The 10,385-nt window shown below is 40.8% G+C and overlaps 1 long non-coding RNA gene across 1 annotated transcript; it reads left to right on the forward strand.

Moving 5' to 3' along the window:
- The first annotated feature begins 214 nt into the window (after positions 1-214).
- Positions 215-1,779, forward strand: LOC138955063 (uncharacterized). Its single transcript, XR_011452072.1, has 3 exons — positions 215-448; positions 1,062-1,353; positions 1,681-1,779. It is a non-coding gene; the product is annotated as an uncharacterized lncRNA (long non-coding RNA).
- The last annotated feature ends 8,606 nt before the right edge of the window (positions 1,780-10,385 follow it).

The raw sequence follows: 10,385 nt of genomic DNA on the forward strand, positions 1-10,385 counted from the left end.
TACACATGTACCTTTTGCTTAATCTGTTTATCATTAGGATGTTTGTTTTTGTCTGACTCAAGACTCGTTGGCCCAGCAACAACTATTACCGTTCAGTCCGACAGTCGGCCGCGCAATGAAGTGAGGACTGCAGGGGAGGCAGCAACAACTACTACCGTTCAGTCCGACAGTCGGCCGCGCAATGAAGTGAGGACTGCAGGGGAGGCAGCAGCAACTACTACCGTTCAGTCCGACAGTCGGCCGGGCATTGAAGTGAGGACTGCAGGGGAGGCAGCAACAACTACTACCGTTCAGTCCGACAGTCGGCCGCGCAATGAAGTGAGGACTGCAGGGGAGGCAGCAGCAGAACTGGCCAGGAGGCTAGTTACATTTGTTTTGACCCTTGAACAGGTTGGCCTGATGGACAGAAATCCTCGGCTAATTTGCTTGACAGGACCTCCAGGAACAGGTGAATATTGACCAATTTCAATTACGTCCTTTCTTTCATTTCTCTTATAATCATATACTTGTGGTTTTCAATATCCAATTGCTAACTTCACATAACTTTCTTACACTGGAAGCTTGCTCCCACAGAAAGTTGACAGCCTCCTATTAAGTCAGAAATAATCAACTACTGCGTGTAATTTTATACTAGGTTACCACTCCAGTGTTTGCTATGTGGATTTACGCTGCGAGTCATCGTTAAAACATCTGATGATGTATCATGGCGCAATTACAAGTGCTCCCCCAGTCCACCAGAGAGAGGGTGCTGAAAGCTTGGATCTCTCTGAAGTACGAATCTATGTTAATCATTCTCTATACTTTCCCAAAAGAATATGTTTCGACTAAAAACTGCAGACTACCATGCTTTTTTGTGAGCCATCCTGCTAACTACGACGCGTACATGTGTTTTGCCAATTTTCCTGAAAGATAACATACTATGCATACGTGAAAAACTTGCGTGTGTGTGTGTGTGTGTGTGTGTGTGTGTGTGTGTGTGTGTGTGTGTGTGTGTGTGTGTGTGTGTGTGTGTGTGTGTCACGGTGTGTGTGTGTGTGTGTTTGTGTGTGTGTGTTAAACAGGCAAAACAGTGGTTATGGAACTACAAGGCCTGAGGTGGCTCCTTGAGGTCCGCAATGTGCACCTTGTCTCCACATCCCGCACCTCCCGAGCCATCAATATTCACATCGAGCACCAGCTGAACATGATGGTGAGTGACCACGGATCTCAAACAAGGACGCCAGGCTCTGTACATCGCCATGAATATGACTTCTACCAGTATGCAGATTACGAGAGAGCTGTTGAAGAGCTGTTAGCCTGTGTAAAGAATGGAACGTTACACATCCTGATGGACGAGGCCAACTTTACTGAAAGGTTCGTACTTTTCTGTTCTTTTGAATGTGGTGTCCGTTATAGTAAATATATATATATATATGTGTGTGTGTGTGTGTGTGTGTGTGTGTGTGTGTGTGTGTGTGTGTGTGTGTGTGAGTGTGTGTGTGTGTGTGTTTCAATCAATTATTTATATAAATTGTGTATTTTTTTAAACTAAGACACGTCAATTGGGCAAATAACTTATTCCAGTTCTTAGGTGTAGACTCGAACCTTAAAGACTTGGCCTGAGCTTACTATCTCACATCTTGAATTTGTTAAATCATACACACATTTCTTGCAACCAAATTTGACCTTTTTGTGTCACAGTGCAAATGATGGAAAACGTAACCGGAGTCTGGTGAAAGAGCTAAAAGCGAAAATCCCTGGCCTTCACCTATGGGCCGCGCGTATCGGTAATCGTGACGTCCCACGTGAGCTTGATGAAGAGAACCTGAGATTGCCTCTCCGAAGCGCGCCATCTGTCCTGAGAGAGGTTGAGAAAGCATTTTGTGTTTACGATGATATCACCAAATACAACAACAACGGCGTTCCCTCTCCAGCAGACGGCCTGGACGTGATACGGCTGAGTCACCATGGTGACGGTCACAATAGTGTGTGGCCAGATGAATGTGAACTGTGTGGGCGCAACGTGGCGGCTGAGCTACGCAGTCTTGGCGTGGGTGTTCCAGGTCAGTTGTGAGAATGATGACGATGATGATGCCGATGATGATGATGATGATGATGATGATGATGATGATGATGATGATAACTACGACGACGACGATGATGATGATGATGATGATGATGATGATGATGATGATGATGACAACTACGACGACGATGATGATGATGCATATGTGCACGTCCATAATACTGATTTAAAAAATGCATACACATTTTGTATCTGTTACCCAGTATCAAGGACGTGCACATATACGTTGGATTGAGTTTATATACACGTAATTGTACGTGTGTGCGTTCGCGTGCGCGCGCGTGTGTGTGTGTGTGTGTGTGTGTGTGTGTGTGTGTGAGTGTTTGTGTTTGTGTGTATGTGTGTGTGTGTGTGTGTATGTGCGTGTGTAGTTGTGTGTGTGTGTATGTGTATGTGTATGTGCGTGTGTATTTGTGTGTGTGTGTGTGAGTGTGTGTGTGTGTGTGTGTGTGTGTGTGTGCAGGGCGTATGGTCGACACATGCCCGTACTCGCCCCGTGATGGTGACGTGTTTGTGCTGACAAGGAGCTTAGACCTACAGGATGACGTCACAGACAAGAAAGGAAAGGCGATTCCAGCTAGCGGCTTTGTGCGAGGTCTTCGCGATGCAGGTGTGGATCTACAAGTGTGTGTGTTGGGCAGACCCGACTTCAAACACGATAGAGCGAGGTGGGAGAGAGACATGGCTGACGTGGCTGTAGGCAAAATGGATAAGGTGACGGTGGCCTACTCGATGGATATGCAGGGCTTGGAGCGACCCGTGGTGGTGTGGCTGCATGGCAGAAGGAAGGGGTCAGACAAAACAGAGAACGAGAAAAAGATCGTTGCACAGGACCGTCTGGTGGCTGCATCTAGAGCAATGGCACAGCTGATCGTGGTGGGCGCGCCTGATGAGCCTAACGTCAACATTTCTGAAGTCCCCTCAACTAACATTACCCCTACTGACGTCACTGCTACTACACCAACCACAACTGACGTCACCACTGAAGCCTCCCCTACTGACGTCATCACATCTGATGCAAGCCCTACTGACGTTCCATGTTGATCTGTTTTCTCGCGCCTGTTTTGCAGCCGGTGTTGCTTCAAACACGACCACGTCAATACTTCGTAAGCCACCCCTACTGACGTCACGACCTCTGAAGCTACCCAATCTGATGTCACCACATATAATGCAAGCCCTACTGATGTCACATGTCGCTGTGTTTTCTCGTGCCTGTTTAGCATCCTATGTCGCTTGCAACACTGAAGTTATCTTTGTGGCCTTCTACTTTAAATAGGCTTTGTCTCCTGGAGACCTATACTCGCCTTTTAGCCTTCCCTACTGACTTCACTTCCTAGGAAGCCACCCCTGCTAACGTCACATCCACCGAAGCCATGGTTTCTGCCCTCTCCAGCAGTCACTCGACCCAGCTGCCACCACCACAAGGACACAACCAGCACAGTCCCTTACACCACAGTGACGCACAGCACAACTGCGATATCATTAACACATTTCCAGATTTCAACATGAACATTGGTCCCAGAAAGCTTGCTCTCAGTTGCTGGATGTTTTGTGAAACTCTTTCAGCAATGCGTGCAACAGTACGCTAACTCGACAGGTTCAAACCGTCTACTATTTGTTCAGTACCCACGAAATGCAGACATGCTATGTGCCCTCTATGGTTAATGTCACACAGCCTGGACATTTATTGTTTTGAGATATTTGGACGCATCTTCTTACACAATCTACTGTATCAGACACATAATTACCAAGATCTACGCCAGCTTCCATACGAGCGGAACAAAGGTATGCACGGATGATACTCTACTCTCTCACTTTCGTAACACTTTAACTTAGAACTTGCAGTGCGCTAGTTTATACGTACCTCTCCCGTTTGTTGATTTTTCTTCAGCTTTCAATATAGGCTACTTGTGCCAACAAATCATCTGGCCTTGGACGTTATATTTTGTGTATATATCGATATTTATTTTTTTTTTTATTGTGAACTGCATTACTTTAAATCAGTGTTACATGTACGTCATCTCAACAACGGGGCCCCCTCAAGGTACTGTCATCTCTTCCGTTTATTCAACTTTTACACCGGCGGCAATGTCTGTAAGGAAACCAACGGCAGCCTATTCATCAAAATGTCTTATGACGCCGTAGCTGTAGTGACACGTTTCTCTGACTGACACAGAATATTATGAATCTGTCGAGTGTTGAGACACTTTTCATGCTTTTAGCGTTATGAAAGAAGTTTGTGATACCATTACTGTAATTTTTCGGTAATAGCATTTCAATATCATAATATTGTGTTGCATTTTAGTAGATATGTGCGTATGATATTGTGTTGCATTTTAGTAGATATGTGCGTGCGCGGACAAGTGCGTCTGTGTTGCCCTCGTACGAGTGTGCATGGAAGGAGAGAGAGACAAAACGAGACCGACAAGACACAATCTTTATTATCGAGGGTAAAAGATAAGCAAATGTACGTGCTCTTTCACACCGAGAGAGAGAGAGAGAGAGAGAGAGAGAGAGAGAGAGAGAGAGAGAGAGAGAGAGAGAGAGAGATGGTGTGTCTCTGTCAATATCGTGCATACCGTGACAGATGCAGATTATTCTGTCTACGGCAGTAATTATGTGTGGTACTCTTTTTGATGTCTTTTGTATATATCATTGCTTGTTGATTGTGCAGCATGCCTCGATGCAACTTTCTCTGTTAATATCAATAATCGTTTAACTGCAAAGTGTTCACATACTGCTTGGAGTATATGGGTCTATATCTTTCTAGTTGTTAATAATCAAAATTGCCATTAAGAGTTTCAAATCAAGAAAATAAGATTTTAAATGTTAGTTGTGACAAAAAGAAGAATACGATGAAGACATTGTGATCGAATTGAGCCCTTTTTGTGAAATATCAAGACAGCCAAAACATATAGACTGCCAACTTTCCAAAGTGTATAATCAACAAACAACAATGGTAGGTGATTGGAACGTTTAATTCATGACAAACCAAAACGTTTCATTCATGTCAAACCAAAACGTTTCAAGAACCTCGCTTGCAAGACGTTGGCGAGCGAGGTTCTTACAAGATTTTAAGATAAGTTCAATATTTGTATCATAAGTGTCTGTTTGTCTGTCCACTTAGAATACCACTGGGTCAAAGTACAATACGTGTAACGTTTTGTTTTGTCATAAATTAAACATTGCAAAAACCTTCCATTTTGGTTTTTTTTTTATCTAAAATATTTAGAACAAGTGATGCTTATGCTGGCTCTCTTCCTCTTTCTAGCTGACCTAGTCTGTCTGATTATAAGTTTGTGATAACTATAATGGTTATTTTTTAGTTATAAGTACGAACCTGTTTACGAAGGTCTGGGCTTATATATAGTCAGTAGGAACTGGTGGCTATAAAGATTACATTCTTGACAAAAATGGATCGTTGGACATATTATATCCTTAATTCTTTTACGTGTCTTTTATGTGTTGCCCTTCCTTTGCTTTTTCTTCTTTCAAAGTTAGATTGAAGAATTAATCTTGTGTTATTTTATATCAGAATAGTTGCAGTAACATGAATCCGTTATTAATAAAGCTGAAGAAATTCTTTTGAGATTGTTGTCGGTACACAACAGACATGGATTGTTCACAATCCTATATTTTATTCCCGTTTGAATAAATGTGAAATGTTTGGTGTAAGACAGTTCAATTTGACCAAATGTGTTGATAAGTTTACTCATTAGAGTTATCATTAAGGTCAGGTTCCATTGCGACAAAAGACTTTCTGAACCTAGTCTTGGTGATTACTGGTTTTCAAAGTTGATCTTTTAGTTTGAAGCTGACAGATTAACTAAATATTTTTGTTCTTCTTCATGCGACTTGGTTTTTAATTTTTTGTATATAGATCTTTTCCTTCATTATGGTTTGTGTTTCTTCGAAAATATCTTCATACTCCATGTTCACCATTATGTAAATATGCAAATGAAACTCTAATGGACATGTTATAATATTGTTTAACGATTAAATGTAACTGGCTTGACTTGCAACTTGGTTTATTGAATGTTTACATATTGTGAAGAAATACCACTTTTTGCTAGATGTGATTGTATATAATTCACACAAAAATGTGTACTTTGGCAGAATTTTGCAAATAAATAAATTTAGTTTTTACACCAATAAGTATACTAAGTTTCTTTCCGAGTTACATGTTAAATAGCATTGCCCAGCGTTACCGATTGCCGTGAAGAACAGATATAATGAATACGAGTATTGATACGTGAAAGATGTGTGCATAATATTTACTCTATTAGATTTAAGAGTTTTACACAATTAAAACCTTTGGGAGAATAGGGTCACGAGTTGTAGATCAATCTGATACCACCAGCATTTGTAAGATAATTAAGCGAACTACGCCCAACCAACGACTTTGTTATTGCATTTTGCTCATTGGTTGGTTTTGGTTTTGTATATCTTATTGTCTCTCAAGGACACCCGTGCTGCTACCCCTTGGGATAGAGTGCAGCAACAGAATCGCTAGTACTTTTTCTTTTTTCTTTTTCCTGCATGTGCGTATTCGTGTTTTCCAATGCCTTAGATTGTCACTGTGATCTTGAGATCTTTAGTGTGCGACTGCATGAACACGGGATGTTCAGACACTCAACTCTCTCCATTAAGTTTTTGGCAAGAGGAAACAATATCCCACATGTTATGGCAATGTTCAAAAATTCTAAATTGTTAGGTTAGATGCAGCAATGGCTGGTTCATGGTTAAACAGATTGTCAAGAAGTACAGTTCTCATTAAAATTGATTGTATGTGGGTTATGGAAGAAATGATATGCATACACATTTTTGACTCACATGCGAAGCAAAGGTGAGTATGTACTCACCCGAGTCGCCCGTCCGTCCGCCCGGCCGTCCGTCTGTCCGGAAAACTTTAACGTTGGATATTTCTTGGACACTATTCAGTCTATCAGTACCAAATTTGGCAAGATGGTGTATGATGACAAGGCCCCAAAAAACACACATAGCATCTTGACCTTGGTCAAGGTCGCAGGGGCCATAAATGTTGTCTAAAAAACAGCTATTTTTCACATTTTTCACATTTTCTCTGAAGTTTTTGAGATTTAATACCTCACGTACCTATATATGATATATAGGGCAAAGTAAGCCCCATCTTTTGATACCAGTTTGGTTTACCTTGCTTCAAGGTCAAGGTCACAGGAGCTCTTCAAAGTTGGATTGTATACATATTTTGAAGTGACCTTGACCCTGAACTATGGAAGATAACTGTTTCAAACTTAAAAATTATGTGGGGCACATGTTATGCTTTCATCATAAGACACATTTGGTCACATATGATCAAGGTCAAGGTCACTTTGACCCTTATGAAATGTGACCAAAATAAGGTAGTGAACCACTAAAAGTGACCATATCTCATGGTAGAAAGAGCCAATAAGCACCATTGTACTTCCTATGTCTTGAATTAACAGCTTTGTGTTGCATGACCTTGGATGACCTTGACCTTGGGTCAGGGTCACATGTATTTTGGTAGGAAAAATGTGTAAAGCAGTTCTTAGTGTATGATGTCATTGCTAGGTTTAGCTGAAGGTCAAGGTCATGTAAAGGTCAAGCATGTGAGTCGTATGGGCTTTGCCCTTCTTGTTACGATTTATTTATTCAGATTGCAAATTTCATCACATTGCTGTCAAAATGACAATCAAAACACCTACGGTTAGATTGTTATACGTTTTATATATATAACTCTTATCAAGCAATAAACAATCCTCACTTGATTTAGTTGTATTTAGTACATGCATTCTATTTGACTGGAAACAATTATGGCTACATTTGTTTTACTAAGGCCTTGGACAGGTGTATATATATATGTATTCTTTTTTATATTCCTCCTTAATTTATAAATATACAGGCAATGCCCGGAATTTAAGACAGTATGTTTAGTGTGTGCATAGTATTTGTGTGCCTATATTCCTACATATACACCGTAAAGCCCTACCCCTCGCGAGAAAGTCTGAGTTTTCCTCTTTGTTTCATTTTGTGTAGTGTATGTATCGCCTTTGTTTGTCATCCGACAAAGTGATTGTAATTGTTACCGTACAAATGTCTAGATGTGATTATTCACCGCAGACAAGCATCAGCGTCAAAACTTTAGATCAATCCAAACACAGACACTTTAGACACAGTGCGACGGGCGCAATGACTTGGTGGTAAGACGCCGGCCTCCAAAGCGGTAGGTCGTGGATTCGAATGCCGGCCGCGCCTGGTGGGTTAAGGGTGGGTGGAGATTTGTCCAATCTGCCAGGTCAACTTATGTGCAGACCTGCCAGTGCCTTGTCCCCCTTCGTGTGTACACGCAAGCATAAGACCAAGTGAGCACGGAAAAGATCCTGTAATCCATTTCAGAGTTCGGTGGGTTATAGAAACACGAAAATACCCAGCATTCTTCCTCCGAAAGCGGCGTATGGCTGCCTACATGGCGGCGTAAAACGGTCATACACGTACTAATCCACTCGTGCAAAAAATACGTGTGAACGTGGGAGTTTCAGCCCACGAACGCAGAAGAAGAAGAAGGATACAGTCCTTTCTGCTATAATGAATATTGTAATGTGTATATATATATAATATATGTATATATCCATGGCGAGACTTTGTAATTTTTCATCTTGTAAATTGCAACTTCCAAAATGGGATTTAAAAGCTAAAATGAAAAAACAGGGGTCCTGATTTGGCCTATATGGACCGCTGGACCCAAAAAGCAACAACTAACTAACTAACTAAATGAAAAAACAAAAACAGGATACTTATTATTAAATAAATGTATGACTGTAAGGAAAACTGTCATGTTTTGGTATTAAAGTTGTTGTCGGTGCATAGTGTACATATATCTGTTATGTAACGGTGCATAAACATAACGTTTTAACTTTCACATTGATATTGGCGCACTCCCAAACCCCACCAAAGCCGTTTTTCCTTTTCCTTGTCTTAATATCTCTTTGTTACAATTTGCTGTTACGGTTTTTGGGAACTTTTCACTTGAAATGCCTGTGTGTTTTAAGTCAAAACGTGTAACTAAAGTCAGTCGTTACACATTAATATATCCAAACATGTTTTGTTTTTTTTAAAGAAAGATTGCAATGTTATTTTCGTCGTACGTTATCGCATTTTCATCACGCGTACAGCAAGATTGTGGCACTTAATTTTCTGGCTGAAGTAACATCTACATTATACGTAATGACTAGCCATTTAACTTAGTCTGTTCTGGTAATTTGAATTTGTTTAATGTGTGCATAAGCTGAAAAGTGTAGCTTTGTCTGAATTTGTATCGTATTTCTAATTGTAAATGTGTGTTTTTGTCCGGTCGATTAAGGGGGTACTTTCACCCAAGACGCGGCCGCATTATCTCTATAAGACAAACCAATGGCACATTGTCAGCAGAACAAGTTTGATGATAGATTAATACGAGTATACATTGTTCTTTTGTGATACTTAAACATATATCAGTTGTCTAAGCCGCCATATTGGAGAGTTTTCTGGCGAACTGGACCTTAACACGTTCTAGGGAAATTGGCTGTACTGTCATTTAAAAACACTTGCAATGATTTGCTTAAGATTGCTCCGAAACTATGCCAACTAATTAAATGAAGTTTAATCAGCGAGTGGTTTGCATTAACAGCTCTCATGTCAGGAGTCCGGACTTCCGGTCGTCATTATTATTTACAAGTTTTGTTTTCATCTATACCCATTCGTCAAAGCAGATCAAGACCGTTGGATTGAGGCAGTCAAACCTACAGTCCAGCTAACGCATGCAGAGTCCGTGCCAAACAGGGCTAGAACGCTTCAAATAGGGCTACAAACACTGACAAAATGTAAACTGGAGAATATCAAGGTCTACAATACAATACAATACAATAACTTTATTAATCTCTAAAAGAGAAATTGCATTGCTGAGCTTTTGTGTCCGTAATAAAACATACATAAAACATTCAAAAATGACTACCAAACACAGCATTTAGATTTGAAAAATAGAACGCTCAAACACTGTATCTAAGACCTTCTCCGTGTGTGTTGTCATCTCTTCAACCCCCAAAACAAACGCTGTAGCTCTTGCTCTATTTCAAATATGTATTTCAATGAATAGCGCATGGAATGCTCACAGTCAAAAGGTAGGAAGAAAAGTAGGAGTCGCGCATAGTGCCGTATCACAATCAGAATTACAGTCTGGGATTCCTACTCAAAATACAGCCGATTTTAATTTGAGTAACTCAGCGCTCCAACGTTTATTTTAAGGTATTCCTTGTGTGTGGTCATTAAATAACTACCCCCAAGA

The sequence above is a fragment of the Littorina saxatilis genome, unplaced genomic scaffold (assembly GCF_037325665.1).
Source record: "Littorina saxatilis isolate snail1 unplaced genomic scaffold, US_GU_Lsax_2.0 scaffold_206, whole genome shotgun sequence".
Classification (NCBI taxonomy): domain Eukaryota; kingdom Metazoa; phylum Mollusca; class Gastropoda; order Littorinimorpha; family Littorinidae; genus Littorina; species Littorina saxatilis.